Here is a 17,092-nt window from a genome sequence, read left to right on the forward strand (position 1 = left end):
TTTCGTACTCCTCACTTCTGCCTCAAAACAACAAAACGTTTATGAATCCAACCCTGTTTTTTGGTTTCTTTTGGATTCAAAATCCAAAATCAGTGTCAAATCTGAGATTAACAAAGGCACATCTATGTTGATTCTTTTATTGCCACTGCAAATGCTAGATTGTCCTCCAGAATGAACAAGACAGACAAAAAAAAGGTCTTTATTATTGTTCATACAGTGAAACAGGCTCTAAATGAAACCAGACTTGCGCCTTGTTTGTACTTAACAAATCTGGGGTTAAAGCATTCCAGATAAAAGTGTCTCATGTTTTTCTTTTTCCCTTCCCTGAACAAAGAGACCTTAACTGATTGGGATTGTTTTATTTTAAACTTTGACAGTCATGCTACATTAAGAAAAACGTCAGGGCATGGGGTCAAGCTCATTACGGTTTCTTAGCATTAGGTCCCCAGCCTCCATTTTATTCTATTTTTCATGAACCCTGCAAAGCTGCCCCAGTGCACTCGCTGCTCAGCCTGGCAATTTAAATATTTCAGCAAAGTGTGCAATAACACCACCAACAATTCCCATCTCAGGCCCAGCCCTCCGAGGCATTGCCAGCAACAGCAGCTAGAAAGCAGGTGTAATTTGCAAATGCTAATTGAACCCACACACGGGTCAGTGAGCGTCTTCGTCTCCAACAATGCTTTTACACTTTCAGCTTCCAGCTCATTTTAGCAAGCTGCGGCTATGTTTTTTTTCATAACCAGCTGGTTATGCTTCTGTGACTTCAAGCTCTGATCAACCCAATGAGCAGCTTTGTTTTTTTTTTTTTTTTTTTATAGAGAAGTTTAAAAAAGAAACAGCAAATCCTTTTCTCTTTTCATTTTTCAGCTAACTTGTTTGACACTTTTCCTCTGAATCTGTAAAACTGAACAGTGAGTAAGACAGGTTTTCATAAAGAAATGTCAATTAAACGATATTGACTCAGACGTTTTTATACATGAGATTCCACACTCAGAGTACATCTTTCTAAGTGCATTTTGTAAAATGTATTAAAAACAAAAAGCATTGGATTAAGAAAATAAAATAAGGAAAATCCCCAATTTTCTTCACTCTCAGAATAAGTAGAACATATTAATGATATCTATCTATCTATCTATAGATAGATTGATTCTTTCTGTAACACCACCATGACAACAACAGCTCCAGCACAGCCAGCAGCAAAAGTGTTAATTCATTTATACACAACACAGAGAGCATATGTAAAAAAGACATACAGCATTATGGAAACAATCTGCATGCCTAGTGAGATAACAATCCTTTAGGCAACGCGAGTTCTGCATCTGAGCAGCTATAGTTATTCATAACAATTTGCTTTCATCCAGTCAAAGTCCTTAGCAATAAGCATCTCTACAACCAGATTGTAAATTCTGTACAAGAATACCACTAAATTGCTTTTTTCTTGATTTACAGAAAGTTTTGAGCCATCGAGTATTAGCCCAATTTAAATATGTATCTAAATATATATATATATATATATATATGTAAGTTGTCCCAAACCTCCATATTACTGCCTCCATGCTTTACTGTGAGGACTATACATCATTTCGACAAGCTCTCGCCCGTTTTTCTCCTCATTTATGGCTTCCTCTGAGCTGAAACATTCAAACAGTTAATTGTGCCCATAAGTCTTCTATCCACTGCTCAAACCTTGGAAAAATAAGTCTCTGTACTATTTAATTTGATAAATAAAAATGGGATGTGGAATTGAAATCAGTTAAGACATGGTTATCAAGGTATAAGTTTGGCTTCTCAATTAGATGCTTCTCCTCTGCCGATACAGACTTTTACAGCATAGTTACAACTCTTTCTACTGTTGAGTATGGTAACTCCATTAAATGCATATTAATATGCTAACGCCTAGAATCCTCTTGCCTGGGAATGGAAATTAGGGATATGTGGAGATTATATTTGAACTCCTTTCATGGAGCTATGCTAACACATCAGGTGACACCATATTTTGTAGAAGACAACATTGTTGCTTAGTTTTGCATGTTAGAGAGCATGAAGATGCACTCTTGACACTACCAAAATGATCTTATATTTGTTATATTTAACTTGCAATCAAAGATTTAGATGAAATCATCAGTACTAGTATTAGTGACCTTCTTAACAAGGTGTTGGGAAACTCTCTCCTGCACTAGTGAAACATCCTCACTTTATTAAACTACTTTTGTCCAAATTCAGGCAACTGCATCACACTACATGCTTCATTGCATATTTGGCAGTTCCTCACCACTTCTGTGGCCAATTAACAAGAAACCTCTGATTCTGTATCCTGTATAAGGAAAATATCAATTGTAAACCAGCCATACTGTCTGAACTTCTTGTCTTTACACATGCTGAACAGTTTTGATTTGATCCAGACGCAAGATTGTGAGCTATGGTACTTCACATTCATTTACGTTTAAGTTAAGCAGCCCAAAACATGATGATATGTGGGAGCATGGAACCATTATTAAATGCATTTATTTTAATTTGAATGATAGCAGACATACATGATTGAAGGGCTTTAATTTAGCAGCGAAGTAAAATTAACCAGACCCTAGATTAGCCTACATTAATAATAATACAAAAAGTCTGTTACTTGGTATGCTTTTATTCATAGACTTAATTTTGCTTTGAAATGATACAGTATGTATATAGATACTTAAATCATTTGAAGATGTAAAAATGAATTAGAAAAACTAGAATCTATGTCTTGAAGCATAATTGCCTTAAGTACAGGTAACTCAAAAATATTGCTTTTATTTTAATTCATTTAAAAAAAACATTGGTAAGATATTACATATAATAAAGGTGATTTTATTAAACGCAGAGACACTTAATGCTGGTTTTTCTAACCACTGAGAGCTTTCAAACTGCCCTAAGCCTGCACTTTACTACATGTTGAGTTGCTACGGTTTCTAAGTATTGACAAAATACTCCCTTAATTGATTACTACGGTATTTTCCAAACAATATTAAAAGACCCACAAAGAGCCAGTGCTTCAAAACGGGGAGACGAGTGGAAAATAAATTAGCCTGACTTCCCTTCAAAAAATCTCCTGTGACTCACCAGACCTTTACACGGTCATATGATGTATGGGAGTTATGTGTATGTACTGCCTACTATGGTCTGTCTCCTCCATAATAACAGGCACATCATTTACTAAATAAACACCAGCTGCCCATATATCAATGACACCTGACAATTTATGTTGTTCAAAGAGCTTCGGCAAACAGACCAAAGCTATTAAGAAGTGATAGTACGCCTTCACTGTCAATAAAACTCCATGTCAACTTACAGGTATTGAAGGTTTCTGTTTAGCCAGTTGTCTCTCAGAAGAGTACTTGAGACCTTTCAAAACCTGGTATGCAGTGAGCAGAGGCCTTCTTTAGTTTCACCTCCAAAAGAAAAAACCTTCATTTACAGAATAAACACACTTACTGCAAAATGGATTCCTTTTCGGGGCCCGTGTGCTATTTGTCTGGGGAAAAGAGGGAGGTTATTGGGGGCTGACGTTTAATTCAGGATATTGCAGCCGGCTCGGTGTTGTCTTTCTACTTGCAAAGGCCTTTTAGTGCGGAGACTCGTTAGGCCTGATGCAGCGATAAGGAAAGGAAATACTCCCTCAGAGTGGGGAAAAGTCACTCGCCCAGCAGGCCAAGAGCGCTGATAAATTGCATCTGCACATTAGAGACTGCAGATAGGATATTGCGATAAAGAAAGCATACTATCAGCTTTCCAACCCCCGACCCTTTTCAAGCAATCACCAACCAACCAAACGGTATAAAAATCAGGCACCTGCATTCTTTTAAAGACATCTGGGACTCTGTGCAGCTATGTCTGTTCCCATAGGTGATTTTTTTCATGTTAATCAAGCAATGTTTATTTACCACTGCCCCCGGTGTTCCAGCAAAGGCCTCAGCATGTAGGCCAGGCAAACTTCTGTTGAAGGTCAAGGCGGCCCCTCTCAAACATGGGAAGCAGCAACACAACTCAAAATCTATGGTTATTTGAGCATTGTCTTTTTACAGGAATGCACCGTTTGGATGAAATCATAGGATTCTATCTCCGATTCCCTCCTCAGAAGAATACTGCTTCTACCGCCAAACAAGGAAGGCTTTACAGCTTTCAAAGATGGAAGAGCGTGCAACTCCATCATTCACTCTTTCCACCGCTAGGAAGATTATTGATCCCTTTTAAATGCTGCGGTTCTAAGTAATGCATTATCATTACCATCTGTCAATGCGACCAAGTCGAAATGAATTTAAAGATCAGTCATGTTCATCTCAAGGACCATAGCAGAAATGTTTAACTTGTATTTTTACAGCAATAGCAGGGGCCACTGATACCTAGACATTGTAGTATCAATATGTTTTCCAAGTGTGTGTTGACTGCATATTACTTCCTGTTGTTTTGCCTGGACCTTTGTCAATTCTAAATACAGTTTAATGAAACTCAGACTTCTGTGTGTTCAGTTCAGATAAAGTGATACGCAAGCAAATCTTTAAAAACATTATGGCTACCCACTAAGTAAGTACCCACTAAGACCGCCTCAGACAGATTCAGTGCTTATAGATTAGAAGCTTGCAAAACTAAATAATTATGCATTGATATGCCAACAGTACTGTACAACATTTACATATTAATTAGCTAAAGTTACACTAGGCAGTTTAGCTTTACAAAACAACAAACATCACTTTTCTGTTTCCTTCAAGCATACAGAGAACCACCAAAAAAACATGGTGGGATCTGCTATATTCCTGCAAGGCAACACTTTGTCATTTGAAGCCCATAAGGAAGATAATTGATAGTTACTGGACCCACTTAAAATTCAAAAGAATCCGAGGAGAAAAAAAAAAAACACCAGTGCCGTCCCTGACCACGGCCCGCGCAGACCACCATCGGGACAAGAGCAGCAGACCTTCGCCCCGACAGAAGCCGTTTTAGGGAAGATTTATACCCACTTGCCCAGCTCACTAAAGTGCCTGCTATTATCAATACAGGGTTAAAAAGCACTTGTAAAGATTTAAAAGGCTGGTAAGTGCCTCCATTAGCAGGGCTGTCGGGTAAATCAGCGGAGAAGTGGGATGAAATATGGCTGCAAAGGAATAAAAAAAGGACTCATGCACCTGAAATGGCAGATTTAACACTTAGTCTAAGTTAACGGCAGGGAAGGGATCGAGTGGATTAGCTAAAGACCAGAACGGGTGTCCAAAGGCTCTGGAAAACAGAGAAGAAAAAGCACACCAAGAATTGTGTAGTATTGTATCCAGTATTGTAGATATGTCCAAAAGTTAAGTATTCAATTAATTAATCACTCTGCAAGAGAACATTCAGCCATGGCTCATTACTGGGACACTACATCAGCTGACTGTGCTATATTCAGTACATACTGGATGCTACTGAAACCTACGATGTGTCTCTCAGTGTCACTCCTTTGAAGCCAACTTGAAGACAGTCGACTCACACGCTAAAGCTCTTCTTGACAAGTAGAGCCTATGAAAAACTCAAGAGCTTCCTGTGCAAAATGGCCTTAATGTAGAACATACAACGCAAAGTTCTTTATGCCTACAAATTAAGAAGAAGGCTTTCAGCATCTGGTTTATGTTTCCTGGTGATATTTAAAGCTCGGACATAAAATCCAGCACTGCGGGGGTGATGCAAAGCAAATGATTACTATACTAATTAAGACCTTTAACTGTAAAAGGAGCTTACATCACATTTTCTTTGCAGGCAAAATTAATACAGAGTCATAACTCTGGTTCCAGGCGTGGATTCCAGATATCAGGAATTTGCAGTATATATTCTAAATTTAAATTCCTTATTATATATACTAGTGCCCCCTCGATCTCTCTCTCTCTATGGGAATACGAACTGTAGTATCTCTCATTCTCTGGCCAGAAATTAATCTCAAGGTGTAAAACATGCAGAAAAAAAATTGGGAATATGAGATAGCATTTTTATTTTTAGCAATTTAGTTTTTAACCATGAACTTTGATAACTAGTTTAACAGTAATTGAAGGCGGATTTGTTTCCCCCATTTATCTTCTTAGTAAGACTTATGTTGGTGATAAAGAGCATTTGGCCACAATACCACCGGGCACTGAGACACAGGACAGTTTCTGAATTGAAATCAACAAATAAAAAAAGTCAACAATAATCCTCTGTTAAGGTTATTCATTCATTCATAACATAAAAAGTTCCCCACTTAGCACTCTCTCCTTGATCAAAGTGCGGGTGGCTTCAAAGCGCTGTTTAGTCAGAAATGTGAAGTCAGAAAGAAGTTCTAATGATGAAAGCAGCTCCGTTTTTTGTGCTTTTTCTTGCCAGTAGGTTGAGATTATGTTCTGCATTGGGATACGTGTGAGAATTGTCCCAGTAAAGTAACTCGACATGGATGTGACTGTTCTAATGAAGTTCAGCATTACTGTTATTAACTTATTAAAAAGAAAACCTCTAGGCAAGTGTTCTCTTACAGTCTGTTAAGAAAACATCTTCACAGATAAGAACACTTCTAATTACAATTAGGGCCTGGCTCGTTTTCATCAAACAGAGGCCTAGCAACTGGGAATGGGTCTCCTTTGAAGAATGCTAGGCTGACTGATTCAGACAATTTAAATGTTGCCTTCATGTCTTCTCCGATTTTCTACTTGTCACAGCTATATTAATCTTGTAAAATCCTCACAAAAAAGAGACATCTCGAGGTCTGTGAAAGTCTCATGAGAGCATGGGAGACTCCAACACATCCAGACTTCCTGGTGTCTCAATTTTCTGTCAAATGAAATACGTATTTCCATTACGTTTTGTGGAGGTGTAATCATAAGGTTTGTTTGTTTTTAAATTAAATTAAATTATATATATGGAATGCATTATTAGCCACTAAATACTGTATTCTCCATCACTTCAAACCATTTACAATAACTAAACCTAGTGTTTTCTTATAAAAATACATTTTGACACAACAAGTATCTAGAGTGAGACAAACAGATTCATTTACAGCTGAAGAAATATCATATTTTGGTTAAATACCACAAACTCCTACCGTATGTCCAACAGTGCGTTCCAGACAGAAATGTTTTCTGTCTGTTTTCTAATGGAAATTGTGTAGATCTGTTTCTTACTGCAGGGAATTTGGAAAATGTGTAAAATAATAAAATACACTATTTAAATATATTTGTTCCATAAAACAACTAACTAACTTTCTAACTGCAAACGCCAACTTGTTACAACTTTATGTAAATAGTTTTTGTTGTAAGTGTACCTATACATGTGCAGTTACTAGCTAACACTTTACTACTTTACTTTGTTTTCTATCATTCATTATAGTTCATATATTAATATAGTTTACATTTGTGTTGAACAATGTTTTATGTTGTTGTTCTGTTTGTTTGTTTGTTTCTTTCTTTTTGTACTATCCACAGCAGCTGGACATAAAAAGGCCACACTTAACCGATTTCAAATTGCAGTTCAAAGGACAAGGGCTCGAAAGTAATCTCTCCTTCCATCAGGCTGACAAGTTCTAATGATGGAAATTTTACTTTTCTCGTCCTTTGTCCTTGAAATACTTCAGTGAGGGCCTTCAAGTCCCAGGGCTTTCCGTTTTTTCTTTTCAATATTATCATCATTACCTGTGTTTGGTTCGTAACCCTTGTCTGATAAAGACTGCTGTGATCTAAATCCTACTGCTTAGGACAAAAGGTCAAGTAGTCAAAGTCTGCGATTCCTCACACGGCTCCTGTTCACAGCTGCTTAAAAGCTCCTGCACAAAAGCCTATTATCCTAACTGTCCTCCGGCACCACCCCTCTCTTTTGGTATATGCCCATCAATAACTTCCCCTTCAGTCAAGAACCTCTCTGTGCACCTCCTGTAATGGCTTTTAAAAGGCAGCTGAAAGGCTTTCTCCCCTTGTTTTGTTTGTTTAAACAAGACAATTAGCACGAGTCGTCTGGCCTCCTGGCTGTCAGATTCTTCCAGGGATAAGAGGGGAATGTAACAGGCGGACTAACAGAGAAGGAAGTCTGATGCCGTTCTCTGTTTCTACGAGCGGAGGAAGTTGTTAAATTCAGAGGACAAACAAAACAATAGATATCTGAGACCAGAGTTAATGTGTCTCACAGGACAGCAATTTATAGTTAAAAGCACATGGATGACGGCAAAAAAGGAATAAAGTTAACTAGAGGGTGTGAGGCACATACCAGTGTATAACAGTTACTGGAATCAAAGAGACTTCAACCCCCGGGATGAACTATGAGAAATCTGCTGGATATTTCTATTTTAAGGGGAAACAGTTATATATTGGAAAAACACATTTAAATTCAAGAATTCTCAGATGCAAGCAAGAAAAGTGGACTTAAAAAACTTGAGTCATGTTTAGCAGCTTTAAAACAACGGATACTTGAAGAAGTTAAAAGTTACGTCTAGCCTGGACAACAAATCAGCGCAGATGGATATATTTTGTAACAAATCAAAAGAGGAGTTAAAATGTGATGGAGTGCATGTGGAAGAAACGGCACACTGTTGAAAGGAAATCTACCCACTTGCCTGATCAATGCATACCACCAGTGCTCACTTATGGCTGTGAAACCTGGTCACTTAATGCAAAATGCGGATGACACAAAGATGCATGGAAAGATGTCTGCTTGGAATAACAAGAAGAGACGGAAAAATAAATGAATGGATCCAAGAATTAACCATAATACGTGACATTATTGAACGAGTGAAAATTTTTAAATGGCAATGGGCCAGACACTCTGCAAGAAGAACAGATCAAAGATGGACAAAGAAACCTATTGGGATGATAAGATGGGAAGATTAAATCATAAACATTGCAGGCGTGACATGGAAAAGAGAAGTTGTAGATCGAAGCAAGAGGAAACATCTTGTGGAGCCTTCGTCCAGCAGAGGATCAATATAGGTTGATTGTGATGATATTATAAATATGACTAATCATTTTTCTTCACACACTGTAAGATGGCATTCAGTTGTATATAAACTTGAATTTACATGAGTGTGACCATAACTTTTCTGGTAGCTTCGATTAATTGCCGGAATTTCTTTCCCTGATTTGTAGATGCAAGACATCTTTTTGTGTTTTCAAATGGCTGTTTCAATCATGTTAATCATGGTGATTATTAATGTAAGAAAAACAGCTAATTATGAAAATGGTTGTGATGCCCAATTTTCCCAAACATCTCTGTGTGCCACATGTTAGCTATGAAAAATGTTCCCAGACCCCCCAGACCTTCATATTCCTCTGATTGTTGGGTATCAAAGCCTTAGGTGGAAGAGAATTGGTTATCTGTTATGGATTGTTCAAATCACATTCAGGCCTCATCAGATATGCACTGAAAAGTTTTCTGAATTGTCCCTTGTGCTTTGATAAGACTCCTAATACTATATGGTCCCAAAACACTCCACTCTTGCATGCACTGAAATGAGGTGGTATAAAATGTATTGCAAGTCTTGCAAGCTGTATAAGTGAGGAGAAGGCCAATACTCTCGTAAATCCTGGCGCTAATTAAAAAATAACAATTCACAGTTGACTGAGGTTTAATCTGGGAAACTCTAGGAACTTTTATAGTCAGCACATTAGTTAATTAAAGTTCAGCTGTTCAACAGAAAAGGTGACAGTAATGCTTTATTTTTATTTTATTTTTTACAAATAAGCAAATAAATAAGTAATAATTAAAGAAAAAAAAACACATACATAGGTACATAAAACTACTTATACTGCCACTACAATATACAAACACAACCAGGCTTACAATCCTACAATGTATTGCAATTCTTCAAAAAACATCTATATAAAATACAGCAGCTACATACCTTACATCATACATAAGAAGTTTGTAGACTTAGCCTAGTGTTTCTACATGTAAGAACCAGTTTAATGCAAGTGCATCAAATTTAGAAGCTAAGTATAACTGATGGCTAGAAGAACTGATAAATAAGCCCGTATCTCTAGCCTAAGCTAACATAGAAAAATAAAAAAGGTCTATGAAAAAGACCTGTCTCAAACAGTAAGGTGTTCAATTTGGAGGTTTAAGAACAAAAACATGCCATCATCAGAGTAAAAAAAACTGAAACGCAGGACGCTGAGGAGTAAGAGCAGCAAAAGGCCATTCTAATATCCAGTGCTGAGAGAAATGCCTTATTAAAGGGTACATTTATGAAGGCAGCTAAGAATATACTGCTTGAAGCATGAAGTAAATAAGCACAGCACCCCTACTGTGCAACTGTCACTTAGAACAAGTCTGAGCCACTGCTGGTATTAATTAGTTATTTACTCATATATGTGTCTGTAAGGAAGCACAGAAGGCAAGCTAAGCTTTAGTTTATTCTTACTATAAGGAGCACACCAAGCACTTTTATAGGGAATGCAATTATCTATTGTTAATAAACCCAAATTGTAAGGCCTGGATTATTGCTTTTCTGCCTCCCACCCACCCACTCTCCTCTCCATATGTAGGTGTCTAGGTTAATAAATTATACAGCTTTAATGATTGGATTAACATAAAGCAGAATTATGTTAATGGCAATAATAGGCCTACTTCACTTTATTAAATAAAGTTGTTAAAATAAATTAATATGATTATCAAGGCAGCAGGTTTTGTTAGCCTTTAATCAACTCTAGCTGTAATAAAAAAATAAAAAAATGAACCTATAATAATAGCCACTCCTCCCCAATGCTGAGTGAAAACTGATTTACTGTTATTAGACGGAATGTACTGTCCCACAGAAAACAAAGGCTCATTCTGCCCGGGTGCAGGAGAGTAACAGTAACATTAGGAACAAGGCAGATACAACTCTTCAAGGTCCTGCAAGACTGCACTGCCAATTTAATTATACACCGCTAGTCTCAGCCGCACACCCTTCAATGTTTTGCAAAGCTTCCTTATTACAGTCTAAACGAGGACAAAAAGATGGATTTCAAAGTTATAATTCATTAATACAACAAGAAAAAGAATGTCCCCATGATGCCAAATCTATACCCATTGCATCCCAAATGGTCATTTAGCATATAATGTTTCTTTCCTTACTGGAAGTCATAAATGATCCCCTTCCTTTCAGGTTACTTGATTCGGTATGCATTACAGTGTGAACAATGACCTTGAGATGGGATATTCTCAGAAGCTCGGAAGGGCATACATAATGATATCCACAGGCCCAAATAAAGAAAAATAAAATCAAAAGGACACACCCTCATTATGCATAAAATAGAACCGTTTGTTTGTATAAGATGCTAGGCCTAAATTGGACCAACTCTAGTTATTACAGTTACTGTGGCTTTCTTCTGATAACAGAGCAGGGGGGGTTAACAGTATATTTTACAAACAGACCAGTAAACATTTCATGAAATTCCCTCTTCTAAGAATAATGAGAAGCTGACTCTTGAAGTTTTGATATACTTCCTTTATTCTGTTGAAGCCAAGACTGAACGTAGATGGACTGAAAACAGTGAAATCAAAAATAGATCCAGTCATAAGTACACTGAGCTAAACTTTGCCAAAACCCAACACATCCTGCATATTTTTCTACTAAACAACCTCAGTCATAGAACATGATATAAAAAAGTCACAGATGAATGTTGACTTTGTCAGGCTACCAACAAAGAATTCATGGAAAAGTTTCTGCAAAACAAAATCCCCTTCCCTTTCTGCACCACAACCACCTGCCGAACAAAACAGACACACAAATACAAAATAAACCACAAAGCATGGCATATTACGTCACAAATCTGACAAACAGTTTATTGTTTCCATAATTATTTTGTCAACTCTTTAATCACTCACTTAGCCCGATTATTCCAAGAGCAGGGGAGAAAAATCTCATATTAGCACATTTAAATCACAATAGGAACATGAAGGAGCATGAATTCTTGTAATACATTTTTTTTTATTATTATTATTAAAGATTGTGGACCTCTGGGGTAATACTGCATCTCACAGTTCTGCAACTTACAGAGACGGCCCACATTCGCAGAACTTGCCCCCTCCTCCCAGCTCTGCTCTTGGAGTGCAGTATCAATGGCAGGAGTAAAACAAAGCCATTTCTGAAGAGGAAGGCCAAGTAGCGTACAAACGTAACAGACAAGGGCTTTTCAGCATCATTCTTTCCGACTATTCACACACATTCCAGCTCCAGCCAAGGGGCAGCTTTGAGGTCACCGAGTGCTTTTAGCATCTTTTGAGGAGACTCATGAATTATTTTAAATTACAGTATATGCATTTCTGCATCTTTTTTTTCAGTTGTCAAGCTTCACTTGTTAATAATTTCATACCAATTATATAGCAAGTGTTGTGTATTTTTCTTTCAAATGGAAAAACGCTAATACTTGAAAGCGCGGCTCAGACTGCATAGGGGTCTACAATTTGGTTTCAGGAAGCGCTCCCAAATCACATGCATACTTAAAATTCTGTCAAAATTGGTCAATTTTGTACATCTTTACTTCTTTCAACTGCAAATAATATGTTTCTAATCCAAATTGGGGGCTCTAATTTGTTTGTATTATATTTATTTATTTCAAGATGTCCTTCATGGAATTCTTATTATTGTTTCTTTGAGTGGCATTATAAGCACCAAAGATCATCAAAAGTTTCAGAACATGTATTAGGTTATCACAATGCCATGAGATTTGTGCATCTGTTACATACCATGACTTGATTTATGTTCAACATTTTATGGAATAAGAGATTGAGATTAGTTAAGTAAGTGACATCATCGTAACTTGCAAGCACAACTCCATACAGAGCAGTAAGTTCTGACTTCTTAGTCCAACGTTTTTAGACAACGCCTCGTCTGTTAATTGGACAGTCAGATTTGATCTGTCTTTTGAAAGATGATTCCAGCTCATTTGCAATCCAATCCAGTTGGTTCAAACTCATATACAGCCACAGAAATGAGTTCTGCAAATAAATAAAAATACTTATCTATTCTGGAATGCCCCTTTTGTAACAGATCTATAGTAACCTAGAGACCCTCACTTATAACGTACTCCACAATGTAATGAAAATTGATTGAATTGCACACTGATGTTGGAAGAAAAAAAAAAAAAAAATGGGCAAAAATTAAATCGGTGAATTTACCCTAAAGAGTGGTCGCCAATCCTGGGCTTAGAAACGTATAAAATATTTACAGCCAATTTTCGACTGCACCTTTGTCACTTCCATTATCATTGCACACGTCTGGAGGTGATAATGGAGTAGGTAAATTGCACAGGGGAGACCACAGGGAGGGGACCTCTTGGGGGACAACGGTACCGAAGGGGGGGATTCAAATGGAAAGGAACAGCCGAGTGTGGCCAGTCACAGCAGATAATGTGTCATAAATGAAAGGAAGGCCATCTTCCAGCTTCACGCTGTGCTAAAATCAATATGATGTGTACACATTGTGATTAGTGTGTAAAACAGAGAGCCCTGTTGAATCGGAGGGTTCCAGACCTATAGCTTTTCTTTCCCGTAAGCAACCCAAGGCGGAAATGAATAAGGGAGTAACAAACAGGAGAAAATCACTATAATCTGCTCATCATGTATGCCGAAGAAGCATTTTCTCTCTTGGATCCTTCCATTTAAATCATTATCGTAAACTAAAAACTTTAACTCCGCAGGTACAGAAAATTAGGCATTTGTGCAGCAATTTGTAGATGGGAAGATGTAACCCCAATTATGGAAATCATAATTTCTGTCACAGTGCAGTCGGCTGTTTATTTGTGTTGATGCGGTATCCAATTTCAAATGCATTCTGATTCAAAAAGAATTTGGTTAAAAAAAAAAAATAGACTTATAAATACAAATCTTAAACTTATTTATAATGAAAACTTAGTACAATAAAATCTGTGAGCTAAGTCATCTGTGGGAAATGATGAATGTACAATACATGTGAGATATACAATTAAAAAAATATATAATTAGGCATCTATTCATCTATTTGTCTTCAATTTCTTTCAGTCAATCAGTATTGTATCATTAATACAGTGTAGAAATGTTTTTTATTCCAAATGGGAAAAAGGAAAACAGGGATAAATATCAAGCACATTTTGTTTTCCTTTGTGGGTTAAAAAGCTCAACTCCCATGACTCAAATACTATACCTTGCAGCAAAATAGATCTCTCAGAAAAGGCAAAGAAATTGTTCTGAACAAAATAAATATCTTGCTGTATACCTTCATTCAAAAGATCTAGCTAGAACTTTACAAGAACATTTTAATGGCTCAATCATATTAACTTTTCTTCTGAAATGTTTCCCTTTTTAAGTTTATGGAAAATATTTAGAATTTGTTTGCCTTTTAACTTTTCGTTGTTTTACTAATTTCGATTTGAAGTCAGTTCACAAGTCCTGTCTTGTTTAACATAAATACAAAAAACAAAATCACAACTATTTTTCCTTGGTAAGAAATATTTGTTCTGTATTTTACTGGATCTTCCAAACATCAAAATCAAAAGTTTAAAAACATCTGTTTAAATCCTTTCGAGTGCTCTTAAAATTAATTTAGGCTTCTCTATTTCCTTGCCTAATGAGAAAGTGAAATGCTAAGCAGTCTACATTAATTTAACCAATAGATATAAACGCCCATATAAACAGACTTTCTATCAATTAGTTCTCCCCGCTGTCAAACTGGCACATTACTTAAAGTACTCTTACTGGAATTGTGCATATATAACTAGAATGGCCAAAAGATTGGTTTTAGATATTAATTATTTCTCAACCTGTTTCCCTCAAGTTGCAGAAATAACCACAGCGAGGCTGCAATGCCCTCATCCGGTTATTACTTCCTGGCAGTATTTGTTTAACCTTCATGTCAATAGTTCTCCTGTATGAAACTCACAACAGTATACAGGTATTCTGTAAAGTGCTTCAGACTATTCAACATACAATGCAGGTCAGGGCAGTCTAGCCGACGTTCAGAAGGTATGCTGGGAAGCTGGATTCCTTGTGATTCCACTTACATAGCTAAACTGAAATGCTCTATAAACACTTTGCCCAGACTAATATAACCTACTGGTCTTGCACGCCTTATGTGAATGACTGAATGCCGAGAAATATAGCTTACAACAAAGATAAATCAAAATACTGCTACATCCTCTGAATGGACTTTTAATGGCACCACTTTTGTTTCTTTAGTCATGCAGATCTGCTTGATCTGACAGTCAAACAGTCTGAGGTGATACTGTTGGGCACGAGAGGTGAGGCCTGTTGCTAGAAAAAAAAAAAAAAAACAGAGTAGCAAGTCCAAAAACACAATTGTTTCCATTTACTGTATCTAATAGGTACTCAACTGATCTATTGATTTGGATAAGTGAAGTGCTTGACGGTAATCTGAGTTCTGAAAATTATTTCATTCCATGCAGTGAGAGCTCAGGTTGTCATTATAAAATGCATTTACTGCTGCTGAACTGAACTACCTGAACTGTAAATTACCATCAAACTGTGAATGTAAATGTGCGACAGCCCCAGAGGAAAGGGAAAGAAAAAGTTCACCATTAACCCAGCACTAGCTGTTCCATATCTTCTGTCATATAATTTATCTGATAATGTTGCATCAGTAAAAATTAGTTCATGGGTCAGTCTACCAGTATGGAGCACCAGTACAAATATTGGCGGCACAAGCAAGAAATGTTAAATCAACTGTGCATTTTGTGTATATTATGTTCCTCTAGGTGGTTTGCAAACTTTCCTGGTGCTGAAATGAGATGGACTTTAGACCTACTACCTGAATTAAGCCAAGGTTTTTTGTGGATGGCAGTAGAAATCGCAATTTTACAATGGCTAACTTAACAGGAAGCCTTGTGTAGTATTACCCTGCATGACAGCTCCATACGCTAGTGAATAATGTTCAAATTGTAAATATGACTTCTACACTTTGAGTCAGCTATGAGCAGAGCATAGGGTACGAGGAGGAACTTGAAGATCCCTTGTTCCGCTGCCACAGACCACCGGCAAACAAAGATAGTGTCTGAAATAGTGCAGCTGAAGCAGAAATACTGACCGAATGCAAGAAAGCCACCTTCTTTGTCTCCAAATAAATTGAACAGAATTCAAATGTATTAAGTATAACAATAAACCCAACGCGGAATGTTAATCCAACTTAGCCACAGGTGCAGCCGAGTCCAAGTAAACCCAAAATGAAGAAAAGGAGATAAGTGGGTCTCGTGCTGTGCTCAATATCTCTCATTTATATAAAGCATTTTTTAATTAAAAGTCACACTGACTCTGAATGAATGGTACTAGACAGACAACTTTCACTAGTTGCAGTTTTAGGGCCTCGTTCACAGTGAACAGTAGTAAATGGCTGGAATAACCACGTGGCAGAGGAAGTCACACTGTGCTCAAAAATGAAGTGCCAGCTGCTCTGTTCACTATAGTAACTATTTGCATAAATAAAGGGGCACTGAATTATTCATGAGCAAGTTGTCGCCACACTAAATTAGGTTTAGACACACTTATAAGTATATAAGGGTGTTCGGAAGAGAAGGAAATAAAGGGTTGTAGGGCTGCTAAACAGTGCCATGGCCTCACTCCTTGGAAAATGTAAAAATGTGCACAGATGCACTTTTCATAAGTGGAATTAAGACTCTACATGAAATGATCGTCTTTCAAACTCTATTCTAGAAAGTGTTTCCACAATGATCGTTCATCATAGAAGGCATTGACAGTAAAACCTTTTACATTTTTATGGCACCTTCCGTGAGAGAATGCAGGATTAATTGCGTTTAATTATTATTTATGTCAGGAAAAAAAAAAGTTGTATTAGGTGTCTTTGATTCGAGTACTTTGCAGCATTTTGATTGCAAATATCATCCTGGAGCTCCAGAGCATTTCTGTCAAGCTTCTCTCAAGTGCACCGGAAATCTGTGACCATGACAAAGTACAGCACAGTCATTTGACCCATTAAGATGGCAGTCCGGTTTGCAAAGTTCACTTTTACGGGATTACTTCTGCAACATTTCAAAGGAAGCTCATTTCGTATGCAGCAGTCTTCTCACCAAATTTCACTCCTATGAATTTTTAATGACACAAAGTAATTTTTCAGGGTCACTGGGGGAACAGACCACTGCTCACACATTAA

General features: G+C 37.2%; 1 protein-coding gene across 2 annotated transcripts in view; it reads right to left on the bottom strand.

Annotated features, from left to right (window-relative positions):
• LOC136755552 (netrin receptor UNC5C) overlaps nt 1-17,092 on the bottom strand; it is a 158,553-nt gene that overhangs the window by 98,721 nt on the left and 42,740 nt on the right. The window lies entirely within an intron of this gene.

Source organism: Amia ocellicauda, chromosome 8 (assembly GCF_036373705.1).
Source record: "Amia ocellicauda isolate fAmiCal2 chromosome 8, fAmiCal2.hap1, whole genome shotgun sequence".
Taxonomy (NCBI): Eukaryota; Metazoa; Chordata; class Actinopteri; order Amiiformes; family Amiidae; genus Amia; species Amia ocellicauda.